The sequence below is a fragment of the Calidris pugnax genome, unplaced genomic scaffold (assembly GCF_001431845.1).
Source record: "Calidris pugnax isolate Ruff unplaced genomic scaffold, ASM143184v1 scaffold20, whole genome shotgun sequence".
Lineage (NCBI taxonomy): Eukaryota > Metazoa > Chordata > Aves > Charadriiformes > Scolopacidae > Calidris > Calidris pugnax.
Window position 1 is genome coordinate 12,059,901 of NW_015094510.1, and position 15,885 is coordinate 12,075,785.

Consider the following 15,885-nt stretch of genomic DNA (forward strand, 5'->3'; position numbering starts at 1 on the left):
ACCAACAAATGGGTAACTCTGGATATTTTTTTTTCCATCTACAAGAGCTTACTGCTTGAAAAGACAGCAACAGTCTCTGTAACAAGGCAAAAGATATTGCAGTTCTACTTAATGCCCAAGTAGAGCTACGCACTGTAATGGCAATGATATTTTATGGACAGAACACCTCACTACCACGTATTTGCAACAAAGAAAGCCAAAATGACCTAATTTTTATATGGTAATAATTACTGGATATCCTTAGAACCAGCAAGGGCATAGCAACACAATGTTTTTATCCCAAATTCCTACATAATATATGTACCAGCCCTGAAAATTCTTTAAAAATATACTTTCATATTATACAAGGCTATACAGTCCTGATAGACCCACAGCTTTCCAAAGGAAATTATCACCTGGGCATACAGCTGGTTTGAAAGACAAGCATTAAGTCACTTATCTATTTCAATGGATTTGCACTCCAAACAAAGCTTTTAAGCAAATACGGGTTTCCCCCTATTGTGGAAGAAAGACACAAAGGTGAGGGGATACTAGGCATGAAGTGGAATTAATAACTAGTGTTAAAATCTGAAAAAAAACCATATACTTATGAAAGAAAAGGTTAGATTTTTTCCAAGAATAAGAAACAATCTTTCCAGAAAGAAAGTCAATGTTGATTTTTGAAGTAGATCAGCTCTGGACATCATCCCACAAAGTAAGCTTCAGATCCCCCACCATTATACTCCTTCAGAGCTGTGTTGCTTTAACGGGATGGTTATGTTTGCTCTGGAGTCCTTGCAAGGATAATTTTTAAGAATATAAGCTCAGTCTAAAACTATTAGAGATGTTACTATGCCACTAACAGTAAACTTAGCCTTTGGTCTTTTCCTTTCTGACAAAAAAAATAAAAAAAACCTCCAGAACTATTTGTAAACATGTTGTTCTGTGGTTTTCGTTTGTTTTTAATGTCAGAATGTCATCCCAGATATAAGACATAAAAAAAAAACCGGGCAAATGAATGAATAAAAATGTATACCAAATGAAACTATGTTGCAAATGCACACAGGCAGATCATAAAGGCAAGGCCTGGGTGGGTTTTACACAGTCAAACAGTGGTTTTTTAACTGGGACACTTGTAATCCCCTGAGGAATCCTCATTAAAAAGCTATAACTGTATTTTTCCTCTTCTCATTCTATGAGTCACTCATTACATTTTTGGATGTTGCAACACATTCATGAATAATAAACACATACTGGGAAAAGGGGGGGAAAAAAATACCCAGTGTTCACACTGGACTTTTTAAAATGTCTATATTTATCAGGATAAAAATCAAATCAAGAATGAAGCTCAGATTTGTAAAAGTTTGTATGCAAGGAATGCTATTAATCACAGCCAAAGTATTTGGTATAGCTAGAGAGAAGCATAGAGATACGCACAGAAGTTACAGCACAGCAATATTAGTATTACTATTATTGTTTGGCCTTTATACAGAGCAAGAGGATAAGGGGAGGGATCATAATGTTCCCCATCAAACCCTCTCCTAAGGGAGAACCGCCAGGCACCGCCCTTAACTAAACAATTCTGGACCCAATGTTGTACTTTTGCAGCTGTTTTTTTTTTTAATTTTTTTTTTTTTTTTTAAAGGTTAGGTTGCAGAGACTGCGCAGCCCCAGAAAGTCAATGGTGCTACAGGAAATTATTGTTGACATCTTGAAGAAATACCAGGGAATTATTTATTCTCGTTTGTGCTTTAGACAACAACCAAGAGCATCTCGTGTATGCATGCGCCGGGGTGGTGGCTCCAAGGTTTTCCACTGCTCCAGTCAGATGAAAAACTGCTTGCTTCACTTCCAGTTTTTGTGGTCCTCATAATCCTGCCACCCCAGACAGGCCATATTGGCTGCCTCACACACTTCTGTGACTCCCTGTACAGATGCAGGCCAAATTCATGGAATTAAAGGAAATCCAGATAAACATCATTTTTTAGAAAAATGTTCAGCTAGAGTTCCACAAATATTTTACAGAGAATGGAACAGAGTATTTCTGTACCACTCAGGATGTGAGCACAAAGGAAAGGAAAGTGTGTTTATTACTGCTCTTCCAGCTGCTCTAATTAAAGGAAAAAGATAAAAGTGCTAACTTGGAGAGGCAGGAGAAAAAAAAAAAAAGTTTTGCAAAAAAAGTAAGCTCATGTGAATGCATCTATTTTCCATCACAACACATTCAGATACAGAACTGGCTATTAAAGAACAGTTAGCTAGAAAAACGACCTGATGACTTGCTTGTTCAGGAGACAATCAACACGTTTAGTAGCAGGCTCACCTATCCAAATACACGCTATACCAACCAGTTGGTGAATACAGAAATCATGGAGGAGATAAAACAAATAAAGACTGCAGGACACACCAAGGAGGGGTGCCGGGGAGCTTGGGGCTGCAGGGGAGGTGAACGGGCTGCTGGAAGGCCAACATTTTGATTTCTCAGCTACATTTCAAGGTGCAAAAACCAGCAGTCTTGCATCTCCACGCTGATCTCCGTCCAGGTGAGCAGTCCTACTGGCAAATCTGGTGGGATTACAATCCTGTGGATCACTCCAAGAAACCAAACTTGCCTCTGCTGTGGTCACTTGGCTGTAAAATCGAGGTATGGCAGTTGGATATATTCTAGAAGATACCACATGCAGAGAGGCTCAGTGCCAGAGAGAATTGCTGCTACTGTGGTGTGTTGTCTAAAAGCCTCCCAGGAATCACCTTTCTCGACTCTGTGGTTTTTTCAGGGAGCCCTGAAAACAAAATCAGTAGCCAAAGTCTAAGAGAATAAGAGGACATTATGGCAGGCACAGTTTCATAGATGAGACTTTTCTCCTGCTTTCCACTAACAGAGGTCATTTATTTCATGGGGGGAGCTCAATATTCTCCTCAAGTAACCTGTCATAATGACTTAGTATTCTCAATACTCCATTGAAAGTACCATGTATACATTTCTGCGTATTATTTTAGTCTAATATTGTCAATTTAGCATTTAGTATATATATTTAACCCTATAGCCCATTTTGTCCTGCATTTACTGAGGGTCCATCAGCTTTAAAGATGTCTGTGCTCTGGAAAACATCCCCCTAGCCAGTGTGAAATGATTTCAACTCCCTCACACAGACTTAAATTTGAGTGTAGAGTGTTCACATTGTAAGATGGGAGCCTAAATGCAGTGTGTTTCATCCACCGCTTCTCTATAAACAATTTTATTTATGGAACTTTTAATGCTCTTCCTTTTTAGCAAGACACATTAGAGATGTTTTCCAGCTTTGCATATCAGGCAAAAATATACTGTTTATGACTGTGGTCACAGAAATTTGCCTTGATTTCAATCACTACGAAAGAGTAACATCAAAGTAATTTAATTTTAATATTTAGAATAAGAATAATTAAAACAGCTTTACTTAAGACAGATCTCACTGAGGAAGGAGCAACAGTAAAGAAAATTACTTTTTTTTTTTTGTATGTGATTGCCCACATCCTCAGGTTTGTTGGTTTTATGACATGAGCCCTTGCTGCTCCACACAAGCTCAGAGCAGCTTTCTCCCTGCTACTCTCTTCCGTGAGAAAACAAATTCCCCTACCCTAAACAGGCATCCCTTCATTCCTTTATTGCTAATCCCTAATTGCATGCAGCAGGCTGCTGCTTCACCAGAAGATCCCAAATAACCTATGAGAAGGTTTTGGTTCCAAGTGATTCTAACAGGGTTAGGCGCATTATTTCTACTTACTTTCTGAAAATATACTAATTTGCCTCCATCCTACTTGATTAAATGCCATGATCCAGTGAGCATTTTCGAAGCCACATAGGTATATGATACGTGCACCATTCCGGCAGAAGTCAGACCTGGAGGTGCAGGAATCACACAACAAAATTATACAGCATGTTGGAAAATTCACTTGTACCATTAAGCACCAACTAGCACCACCAGGCAGGAAACAGGAAAGATCCCACCTGCACCACCAGGAGATGCACATTTGCATTTTTGAGGTACACAGCAGCTGGACGCCGTCCAGGGAGAGAAACAGAGAGGAGGGAGCACCACGCTTCGGATGCAAATCCACAGGAAAAGAGCAGGCTGGAGATCTGCAGGCCAAAGTTAATACAGCAAAGACCTTTTAATCCAAATAGACAAAACAAAACAGAAGAATGTGGAAAACATCATATAGTTGTTGAGCACTTGATTTGGCTCAAGGATTGTTGTTTTTTTTACGCTTCTGTATTCCTCAAAATGGGGGGAAAAAGGGGTGGGGGTATAATACAAGGTGTAAATAGGCCTTCTCCTTCCTAGTTCTACTTAACCAAAGAAAACTATAACCAGGCTCCCACCCCTTTGCCCATCAGCCTTCCACCTTGCAGAACATCATTACTGGCATAACCACACAAGTCTTAAAAAACAGGGAATGACATTTACTAACATGAGGTCATTCCCCTTGGACCCATAAAGGTTCAATTTTATGCAAATATTGTCAAATGTCAGTCCAAGAGATGCTTGAAAGAACAAAGCCAAAACCAGACCATAACTGAAGAACAACACCCTCAAAATAATTTAAATGTGCTATTACAAAGCAAACAGAGAAATAAGCAGAACATAGTTAAGGTAGATACAAATACACCACTAGAAATTGGTTAACATTTTGACTTCCAAGTAGCAAGACTTTTCCCAAAATCATGGCATTTATAGAGTATACTTATATACATGATGTATGTATACATACACTGTATGACCGTATATACAATATAGTACATGGCAATACATATATATATACTATACAGCTTCCAGTGTGCTGGGAAGCACATTCAGAAACGCATTGCTAAAGAATTATGAGGAGATCTGACTGACATCTCCCAGTTAATCTGAAACACCACAGTTGGACACTTTTTGCATCTGTTTTCCATCCCTCTAAACATGTTGGCACACTCAGGTTCTGTTTTGTTATGAAGTTCCTCTCTGACGTGCCATCCAGCATCACAGAATTGTTTGGGTTGGAAGGGACCTTCAAAGATCATCTAGTCCACCCTCTCACCATGGGCAGAGACCTTGCACTACATCAGGCTGCTCAAAGTCCCAACCAATCTGACTTTGAACACTCGTTCATCCACACCATCTCTCTGAGCAGAGAAATACGCTTCTGCTAGCTGTGCTTGTACAAGCCCCCCAAAGATGTCTCCCCATCATCCATTTATTTTCATTTTCATTCAACACCAAAGGTATAAAGACTTGAAATCCTCTGAATGGTTATGGTTGGACTAGATGATCTTAAAGGTCCCTTCCAACCTAGGCGATTCTGTGATTCTGTGAAAAAAACCCCAAGCATCACTAGTGAGATAAAACAGAGCTGGTGGCAAGCTACTCATTCATATACACATTCCCCCCACATCCCTGATGGGGTCTCGTTGCCAGTTTTCCCATCACTCTCCCCTTGGGTCTGATCACTGGCACCAATCCCAAGCTGAAACCAGCACCTGACTCCCCACAGAGTTGCTCAGGGCTTTCTGTACCTCCTTCCCTCTTTGTAAAGCACAGCAAAGTAAGCCCAGCCTGTCCAAAAGGAACTGGGAGATCTTGAGCTCTTGGTCATACCCAGCTGGGAAAGCTCTGGCACTTCACTGATGGCTACCACTCACTTAAAAAATCCGATCATTAATTAGGTGAAAAAACTGCCTGTCCGCACTTCATGCTCTTATTCTCCTCAAGACTGCATCACACTAACACAATGTCTGGGAGAGGAGAGGAAAGAAATTTAAGCTGTAACTACAGATGATTGTTCTTCAATGTTATTTGGTAGCAGTGTTCAGGTTTGAGTCCATTTTCCTCATGTTTAGTGAAAGCTAACATTTTGTTCTTAAAAAGGACCCAAAAAAACCATTCAGTAATAAACTGTCCGCACATTAAGTTGGGTGAGAGGAATTTCAGTTTCTCACTATGGGTAGTGAATTCAACTCAACATTCTTCTGTATGCACTGATCTAGCTCCCAATTATTCTACAGCAGTTTAAATTATCTCAGTTTTACCTGCAGGACTATTCAGAGTTTCTTCTGCATCTCATTTCCCTGGCTCATATCCTGCCAGTTAAAGGGAGAAAACTACTTTGGATCTACCTCCTTCTATTTCCTTCCTTTTCTAATTTGCTTTACCTAATTTTCTTTCATCCCCAGCTCTGTCCCCTATTCCTCAAGTGTATGAACGAACACTCAAGATAAATTTTGAAATAAAGGTGGAAGAGTTTTATTGCGGTGGCTCCACAGAGCAAAAGCATAGAGATGTCTGGTTTTTGGGCCACCCAAGCTGTGACCCTGTTCCAGCCAGAATCCAGGTACGGTACTCATCTCCCCACCTGCACATCTGGCAGATAAAACAAGTAACCTCAAGAAAGGATTTTCCTCAGAACACTGTAAAAAACACCTTTAGGACTTTAAGTTCTGCTTGTCTTCAGTTTACTAAAAAACTGAAGAGCGTGATTTAGAAACCTGACTAGCTAAAAGGGAGCACACATACAAAAGAAGTACCAGCGACAGTGTTCATAAAGCCACCTTTTCACATCAGTCCTCCACTTTCTTTAACACAGCATCCAAATTCAGAGGTTTTCCTAACCCTTCCCATCTAGAATAGCTTCCTCTGTTAAGATGCAGTCATTCAGCAGAAGTCAATGTGGTGCTATACAAAAGAACCAGAATTATGCATTTCCTCCCATAAACCACACCTGCACAAATACTTGTGCCTGTTGAAACACCTGTAATAAGATCACTGCTCAGTCTGATAATAATATATACAGAATGGAAACCTAAATCTGAACATGTACATAACTGATCTTTCTCCACCTTAAAAAAAAAAAAAAACAAAACAGAAAAAAGAAGGGTTTTTTTAATATGATTGTCCACCAGGTCTTAAACCAGAAGCTCCAATGAGCTATGCACTCTCTAACTGTATTTAATGTCACTGCATGTCTTGACATCAATCCAAAACAAGAAAAGGGAGGATGAGAGAATTCAGAAAAGCAAGCAATGTTCTTGACAGGTATTGAAGCAAAGACATAATACCTGGAACCTAGGCTGAGTCTTAAAGTATGTGAAGAAGTAAACAGTATTTATCACTAACTCTCCACAATAAAGGCAATTCCCTGTCTAACTACCTTTTTTCTTCAGGAAAACATGAAAATGAGTCTTTTTTTTTTTTTTACAAATGTGTACAGATTTGGGAAAAGACAAAACCCCCACATCTAGCTTGTAAAGATGATGAGGGGGCCTTGTACAGTAACAGCCTCATGTATGACTTGACCTTCTAGCTGCTCGTCACAGAGCAACAGTAAAACAGACACTATGAACCCTCATTTCTGATGAAGTTTTTGTTTCAGAGGGACAGAACACAACGTCTACAAAAGTTAATGTATTGGTTTTCTCACAGAAAAAATATGGAGACCTCTTAAGCAAACAACATCCTGAAAAAGTGCTCTGACCGCTCAGCTGTCTGACCTCTGTTTCAGACTGCCCCAGAAACCACGTCCAGGGGCAAAGCAAGCAGCTAGATCAGACTTTACGTAATATATTTGCAGTAATTCACCTTGAATGAGGTACAGAATGATGCAATCACCCTCCTCCCCTCCTCAAAGAGTACAGAAATGACAAAAATATACCAATAAGTTTGAACACAAGGAAATGAAAAATATTTAATGTCAATAGATGTATCGTGGAAAATTTTCACAAATGCTCATTTGTCAAGAATATGAAAGTATATTTCTTGCTCTCACCATCTTGCCTGCAATATATTTATGGTCAGAAGCCAGTTCATTCATTCATTAAAATATTACACCTGTAATGGCTGAAAGGTTTTACTACGCTGTAACATTTGAAAAGTTAATTTTGAAAAAGCCTTAGTAAAGTTTTTACAGACCCTAAAGACTAAATCTGTTAATGCACAATACTTGTTCAACCAGAAAAACCTAAAAAAACCCTAAAGGTTTGTTTTGGATGGCTCAAGATGAAGGTCTGAGTCAAAAAGGCATCTAATGAAAGACAGCTGCACAGAGCAAACAGATACCCAAATTAGTGAGAAAAAAAGCTCAGCGCTACTTCAGTGCAGACAGGCAGGTGCTGCAGCACCTATTCTCTGCACACAATTCCATGTGGGTATAATTACCCTCTCCCAGAAGGAAACATAAGAGTAAAATGCCGGCACGAGGCTGGAGAAAGGTTGAGAGTTCAATAGACTGCGAACACATCTCACTACCACTGTCTCCACTAACACACCACTAACTTCCTCAACCCACCCCCCAGCAGCTCCCCAGTCCACTTCGACTGAAATAAATCTACTGTTTAAACTGCATAAGTGAAGCAAAATCATTTTGGCAGAGACAGAAGGGTTCCCGGGTTCTCCGGAGCATGGCAGTAAATGCCAGCAGATGAGTGACAAGCCACTGTGGGGGCTGACCCATGGGGAAGAGAGGTTGCCAGCACAGCCACAGCAGTCATGGGCACAGAGACCCAGAGCACCCTGTACTTCTTAAATATGTCACCGCCCTGTTCCTTCACATGAAAAACGCCACTTTTTCAGCATGAAAAAGTCAGTGCCTTTGCCTGAGCAACTTTTTCTCAGGCCCAGCATCTCACTTAAAAGATGACTGTCTGCAGGTGGGATCCATATCAATTAAACGTCAGCTGTTTCATTAGAAGGTGCTGTCTGGCACCTGCAAGGAGACCAAAAAAAAGCATCGTACAAGAGCTGCCCGAAGGTGTATCTTTTTAGAGAAATTACTGCCAGAAATACTCGAGCACTTGGACTTTCTTCTGGAACTTGGTAGCAGCTTCCTTTCTGCTGGGTTCATCTGCCTGCCGGGAAACAGAACAGGAGGGAGGAGGCCCAGGCCAAGAAAATGTAGGAGCTCTCCATCTCCCACTGTCATTTCATGTGGTACAAACAAGGAACAGTCTTCCTCAGGCTCTGGGGGAAACTTATTTTGACGCATGAATGAATTCAGTCATCTGTACTGAGTTACTCAGTTTGCTCATTGTTGACGTTTAAATCAGTTTATCTCCCCCAAAATACTGAAGTTTCTGAAACTGCATTGGACTGTGCTCTTTTCCCAGAGATTTATTGTTCCTTGAGTAACACATTATTATCATGATATGTTGGGTCAGTGTTCCTACAGCAGTACATGAACGCTAAGTACTGTCACCATCTGTTTTCTGACTAGCCTTGCTGTCCTTTTACCCGCAATACCACTTCCCCTGTCATTTATCTTAAAAAAAAAAATAGCAAATCCCATGCCACAGGGTAACACAACCTCCTCAGCTCTTCAATTGTTTAAAAACGGGTGACAAAGTGGGCTCTTTCAGTTTCCCTCAAACAAACATGTCTCCTGCCATTCTCTTGACCAACACCGAGAAACTTTGCTCTTTCTCACTGAACTTCCCCTCCTAACAAAATTAAAGAGCAAAGAACAGATACCAGGATGCTGTTCAACTCCCTCTTGCCCAAAAAAGGTCTCTGAAGGTCTGCAGCAAGTTGCAGACCCGACAACTTTCCCACCAGCGGTTCCACTTCTCAACCACCAGCTCATGTGTGTGTCCCCCACCCTGTAGAGCCCAAGCACACCCCGAAAGCATCTGATACAGGCTTAACCCACGAGCTGCTGGAAATGACACAGCGGCGGTGTCTCTCCGAGCAGCAGCAGATGTTGAAACAGAAGCTGCCACAGCAAATAACATGTGAGCGACCTTCTGCCAGGGCTCGGAGCAGCCTTGGTTTCCTACCTGAACATATGACATGTAAAGGAGTCACAGAACAAGGTGAAGCGAGCTGGAAGACCTCATTAAATTTCCTCGATGCCTGTATGACCAGGTACTGCAGGCACTGTAACTGCTTAACGTCACTATTGTGTTAAAGGGGGAAAGAGACAGGAGTATCACACTGCCTGGAGCACACCGGTGAATCTGAAACAGTAGGTTTTAACAAGAGAAAAGATACTTCTGTATACATAAATACATACATAAATAAAAGAAGGAAATTAAACTGATTCTGGGGAGCAGGCAAAATTATATCTTCACTGGGAAGTTTGCAGAGACACGACAGATACGGCGTAATACATTCAATAAAAATACCTAACTTGACTCTCTCAATTATCGTTACATTTGGCACCAGTGAGAGAAGAAAACCAAACCTGGCAGAGAACTCAGTCGTACTGATATTTCTAACCTTTGTTAATTAGGTTGCCAGGGTGCATAATTATCCCACACACACACACTATTTGTGCTATTAGGTGTACAAACAGTCAGTCATATCGCTCAGCTATTTAATATTATTATGTTCAAATTTGATATGCTCCTGAGATGAACACAGGTCACTTAATTCTCTAAATTTTAATCTCAGCCTAAAACACTGTTTGACTTCACAACCAGCAAGGGGATAAAACTCACTAAATATTGCAAACACAATTACAGAATCACAGAATCGCTTAGGTTGGAAGGGACCTTTAAGATCATCTAGTCCAACCATTAAAAAAAAAAAAAGTCATTATTGACATTAGATGTCATGAGGTGGGAAACTACAATCCATGACTGCACTGTCAAAACAAACATCACATGACGATACTCCTTATCATCTCCATATTAACCCAAGTTTTATCCAACTACTGGAACATTAAAAGAGGATTCAAAATTTACTGCCGCTTCTCTGATTTTGCCATTTTCTGAGAAGAAATTAATTGAATAACCTGACTAGAGCTCTTAAAAACCGAAAACATCCAACCTGATTTGTACTTTATCAGTGAGTGGGATCCTGTATCTCTTGGAATCAATAGAGCATTACCATTAACTCCAATGAACGCAGCGACAGGCACACGGGCCAAACCCTAGAAGGCTGTACTCTCATTATATTCTCAAACATGCACATCTCAACAAGGCAGCTGAGGAAAGTGTTTATAGATGTTTGAGAGGAGTACATTAGCATTTAAGTATGTCCAAGTAAGTGGAAATACTTATATGCACGTTTTCGAGAAGTCTAGATATACTGATTTACAAGAACTTAGGCTCCTCAAGTTTCAGTTCTTCTCTACGGAAAAACTTCCAGTAATGTCATTCTGTATAGAAAATGCAATTTGTTACCTTAAAACATTCATAGGCTGTTTTAAAGTGCGAACGAAAAAGCCCAAATCAAGACCACTGTGTGAAATATTGAACATCAGATCCTGGCATGCCTTTGAGTACCAGGAACCCTAAAGTAAGTACAATAAAATAAGTTTTCTACAAAAAGAAATCCTTTAACTCTTCAAGTATATTTATTCTACTTCAGATGGCAAAGGAAAAAATGCTTCTATTAAAAAGAATGAACTATGGAACGATAAAACACCATCTCATAACTAGGTTCAAGTGCAATTCCCAGGCCAAATTAAACCTTCAGCTTTATTGTGAAGCTGCCTGAAAAGGAACGCTGCAGGTGATGCTGCAACTTGATTCGAGCAGTCAGTCACCTGTTTCAGGTTACAAGATGATTTCACCGCTGTAACATGTGTTGTTTTAGCGTCTGCCAGGGGTGCTACGCTGCCAAGCCATACGCACGTGTGCCCCCGGCCCCATCTCTGGTGCCCTCCTTGCAGCAGGAGGGGCATGACCAAAAGACAGAGTGGTGGTTAAGGGGACAATGGGCTTGCAGGTACAAAGAGCCCTCTGCAGCTGACTTGTGAAGGGTGAGCGATGTCCTTGCCTATTCAAAGGCAGAGGAAATTTCTTCATGCCTGGATATAGCCATCAGTATCCTGACCAAAGAAAGGTGGATGGTGCACCAACCTAGGAATACTAGGGGACTCTCTACTGACAGAAGAAAGTCAGTGAGAAAGGTGAATACCCAACATCCTGTCTCCAGCTGCAACCAGATGTTGATGCTCTGGAGGTAAGTGAATAGTATACAATAATTAGTCATAATCCCAGAAGTCAAATCAAGGACCAAGAAAAAACGGTCTTCCTGACCCAAGAGAAAACCAGCCAAGTTCTGAAGCATGACATTTTATTATGATCTTGTCCAAGGTAGCAACATGTGTTACAATACATGGAAAGCACTACACATAATCCTGTTTTGTCCATCCAGGGAAGAACGTAGGTGAACAAAGCACAGTCCTTCCCTCTTCCACATGTACTGGAAATTTCCTTCTCTGAATCAAGCCAAAGCACATCTTTGAGAAGGAGACCCCATCTTACTTTAAACACTCCCAGTGGCAGCAAATCCATCACAATGCTTTATTTCCCTCATTGCTACTTATAATTTCAAGGTACAACACACCTAACCAGCTCCCAGACAACTGGATGTATCACTAGGGTCAAGTAAGTATCATGTATTTTCCTGAAACATATGAAGGATACATTCAGGCATCGCTTCCCCTCTTGGTGTCAGAAGATACCTCTCAAAGATGAGCTCAATAAACTCCGTAATCTCTTTATCGTGAAGCTTGGTTTTCAAATCCTGGATCACTTTTGTCACTGTGCTCTTACTAATATTTCACCTCCTTCCTCGTGCATGAGCAGCAAAACCAGACACAGAATTCCCGTGATCTTATTAACGCCACGTACTTTCCCATTTCAGTGCAATATTTATATTGCTATAGAGCCAAAGACCACACTTCAGTCACAGCATTACAATGAAAATTCCTGTTGAGATGGTTCTCTGCACAAATTCTTAAGCCTTCTTTCAAATAACCAGTTTGAAGGCAGTCTCCTATCCTGCTGGTGTAACTGCATTCCTGGTTCCTGTGTATCCAGCTGCAAGAAAAATGCCTTCTTCTGGATGCAAACCATTGTAAAAAGTGATTATTTTTTTTTTTTAATTTTTTTAAAGAGTATACTATACTAGTAAGTCATTCCACACGCACACAAAACTGCATGTAATCTGTTGGTAACCATGAGATATCATCACAAAACCTGCAAATATAATGATATTAAACCAAGATATAATGATATTAAACCAGCCCCCTGGGGAACCCCACAAGAAACAGCTGCACTCCCGTAGAAGAAAGGCACGCCTAAGTTCCTCTCTAAACCGAGAAAGATTTATGAAGCAACTTTGCCAATGTTTGTGGTATTTATTCCACAGTGACTCCATGGCACAATTGTTTTAAACTCACACTTCACTGCAGAGTTAATAGATATACTGGGGACACAATATAGGGTGAGTCTGCTACAATAGGACAGTTGATGAATAGCTTAGGAATTTGGGAGATGTGGTTTTTTACAATTCAGAACGGCTGAGAAGCAATTTGCTCTAGTTCTACTGTAAATTGGTCTTTAACAATTGTTAAGTCATTCTGAAAGATTCAGAACGAGTAAGCCCCGGCTTGTCATTTATTTCAGAGGCTCCATTTTAAAGTTTTCAATTTTTCAGCCAGGAAAACAACAATGAATAATGTGCGTAAAGAAAAGCATTCATACAATTAACTGAAGAGTTTTAGGTTCAATTGACTATTAAAAAAAAAAATCAGAAACAACTGGGTGCCCATTAGTCAACTGGGTAACCTATTAATTAATAATATGATTCAGTAGCATATTTCCATGTACATAATCATATACACATTATTGATGAAGCTTGTAGCGCTGCCTATTAGGCAATTGCTAAACACTTCCAATGCAAGATGCTGCTTCCAGCTGTTTGTAACTTGGCCAGACTTTGACTGTTTGGGTTGAAATTTTCCAAGCTGAATGTCTGCCTCGGGCTAAATTTTGTTCCATGTGTTGTAGAGGTTGCCTCTGAGAGAGGGGTGCAGAAAGAGGTAGACTGCAGTTAGAGGAACTCAGCCAAAATATTTCAGGTGTTTTCAGGACAAGACCAGGGAAAATGCTGTCTTTCAATATTAATAGAAATCCCCGGCAAACTTGGAAGGCTACAGCGCCCTTCCAGCTCTTGGTAACAGATTTGAAACCTGACATGAGGGCTGGAGCTGCCATATTGGAGGTGCCCCTTTTCCTGACCTCATGAAAAATCCACTTGCATTTGGTCAAACATCCAAAGATGAATTGCACTTTGTGCATTTTCAGTAGATATTTACCAGGCCATGTCCACGTTCTTCTCAACTCCTCAGGTGATATAGGTCACCCCACAGCAATAAGCAACTTCTCCCCCAGTACCTGTGCAGGACAGGACTGCAGCTCAAATAAGTGTGCTCCAAGCCAGGGAACAGCATCAGGGTCTAGGCTTTCCATGTGGAAAGCTGGTGGAGGCCGTGATGGCACCAGGTACTTAGGACAGGAGCAGGAGTCCTGCTTCTCCTTGCCCATTGCCTGCCCTGTCCTACGGGTCTTTGCAACAACACAGACCACAGCCATGCCCTACCACCAAGAGTTATCCTCAACAGAGAGCTCCAACTGCAAAGTCCCAGGCATTACATTAGGAATCCCACTGATGAAGGATGGCAAGAAGAGAACATTACCCTAGGCGGCCTATCTGCTTTTTGGCTCTTTTCCTAAGGGAAAGAAAACCTAGGAAATTATCCACAAAAAGCAGTATTAAAAATGTGATTAACACAGCAGAATTTAGGTATTATTAGATCTAAGTGGCCTACAGTAATTAAAACCATCTCCTAGTGCTTATATGCATGGAGATCAACCTCTAATTTGCAAGTGACCCAGTCACAATTTTTCCCCCTAGAAGCTTTGCTACAATTAACACACAAATTCTTCTTTTTGCCCTCGTTCTCTAGAGCATCACTACACTACACTTTTAAACCACAGAGAGAATTATTTCTTTTCTTCCCAGTTCTTTTTATGGTTCTCACCACTACAGCTATCTGTAAGATAAAGGATACCGTTACCCACAATTTTTTAAAGACGGGAAACTAAGATACGAAAAGATTAGAGCAAAAAGCTACAGACACTGAGCGAGAAACCCTGACACTCAAGACCTGTATTTCTAACATGCTTAGACCTACAAAACATCTTCTGTACGTCAAGAGCGAACAGCTGTTGACTTTTTGTTCCAGATGGCCAAGGTCAGCATAACTGCACAGCAGATCCCAGGGACTCAGGCCAGGCACCCAGAAAAATTAACAGTCCACGTGCAAAAAGCTTTATGTCTACGTGGAAATCCTATGGGAAAGGCAGGGGCTGCAAGATCCAATTCTCTAGCCGTCGCAGGCGTGAAACCACCTCTCCCTCTGTGTATAACTGTCTGCTGCATTCATGTCACCTCTTCTGACCGCTGTACCTTGGCAGATGCACCTCTGGTTCATCACCCGAGCTGGCTGGGAAGGATGGTGGTGGATCACGTCACGACGGACACCATCATCGCACATAGGTTCAGCGTGGCAGAAAAGGACCTGGGGGTGTTGGTCGACAGCAGGATGAACATGAGCCAGCAGTGTGCCCAGGTGGCCAAGAAGGCCAACAGCATCCTGGCCTGTATCAGGAACAGCATGGCGAGTAGGGCCCAAGAGGTGATTGTCCCCCTGTACTCGGCACTGGTGAGGCCTCACCTTGAGTACTGTGTCCAGTTTTGGGCCCCCCACCATAAAAAAGACATTGAGGTGCTGGAGCGGGTCCAGAGAAGGGCAACAAAGCTGGTGAGGGGTCTGGAGCACAAGTCTTATGAGGAGAGGCTGAGGGAGCTGGGGTTGTTCAGCCTGGAGAAGAGGAGGCTGAGGGGAGACCTTATTGCTCTCTACAACTCCCTGAAAGGAGGGTGGAGAGAGGTGGGGGTCGGTCTCTTCTCCCAAGTCACAGGCGACAAGACAAGAGGAAATGGCCTCAAGTTGTGCCAGGGGAGGTTCAGGCTGGATATTAGGAAAAATTTTTTCACTGAAAGGGTTATCAGGCATTGGAATGGGCTGCCCAGGGAGGTGGTTGAGGCACCATCCCTGGAGGTGTTCAAAAGACGGGTTGATGTAGTGCTGGGAGGT

At 41.5% G+C, this 15,885-nt stretch overlaps 1 long non-coding RNA gene across 2 annotated transcripts; it reads right to left on the reverse strand.

Annotated features, from left to right (window-relative positions):
• Positions 1 to 1,586: 1,586 nt before the first annotated feature.
• On the reverse strand, positions 1,587 to 4,225 carry LOC106902405. Of its 2 annotated transcripts, XR_001414488.1 has the most exons (3): positions 3,968 to 4,225; positions 3,744 to 3,859; positions 1,587 to 2,762 (listed from the first exon to the last, which is right to left on the reverse strand). It is a non-coding gene; the product is annotated as an uncharacterized LOC106902405 (long non-coding RNA). The 2 variants fall into 2 exon arrangements; XR_001414487.1 differs by having other exon boundaries at positions 3,744 to 4,225.
• Positions 4,226 to 15,885: the final 11,660 nt, after the last annotated feature.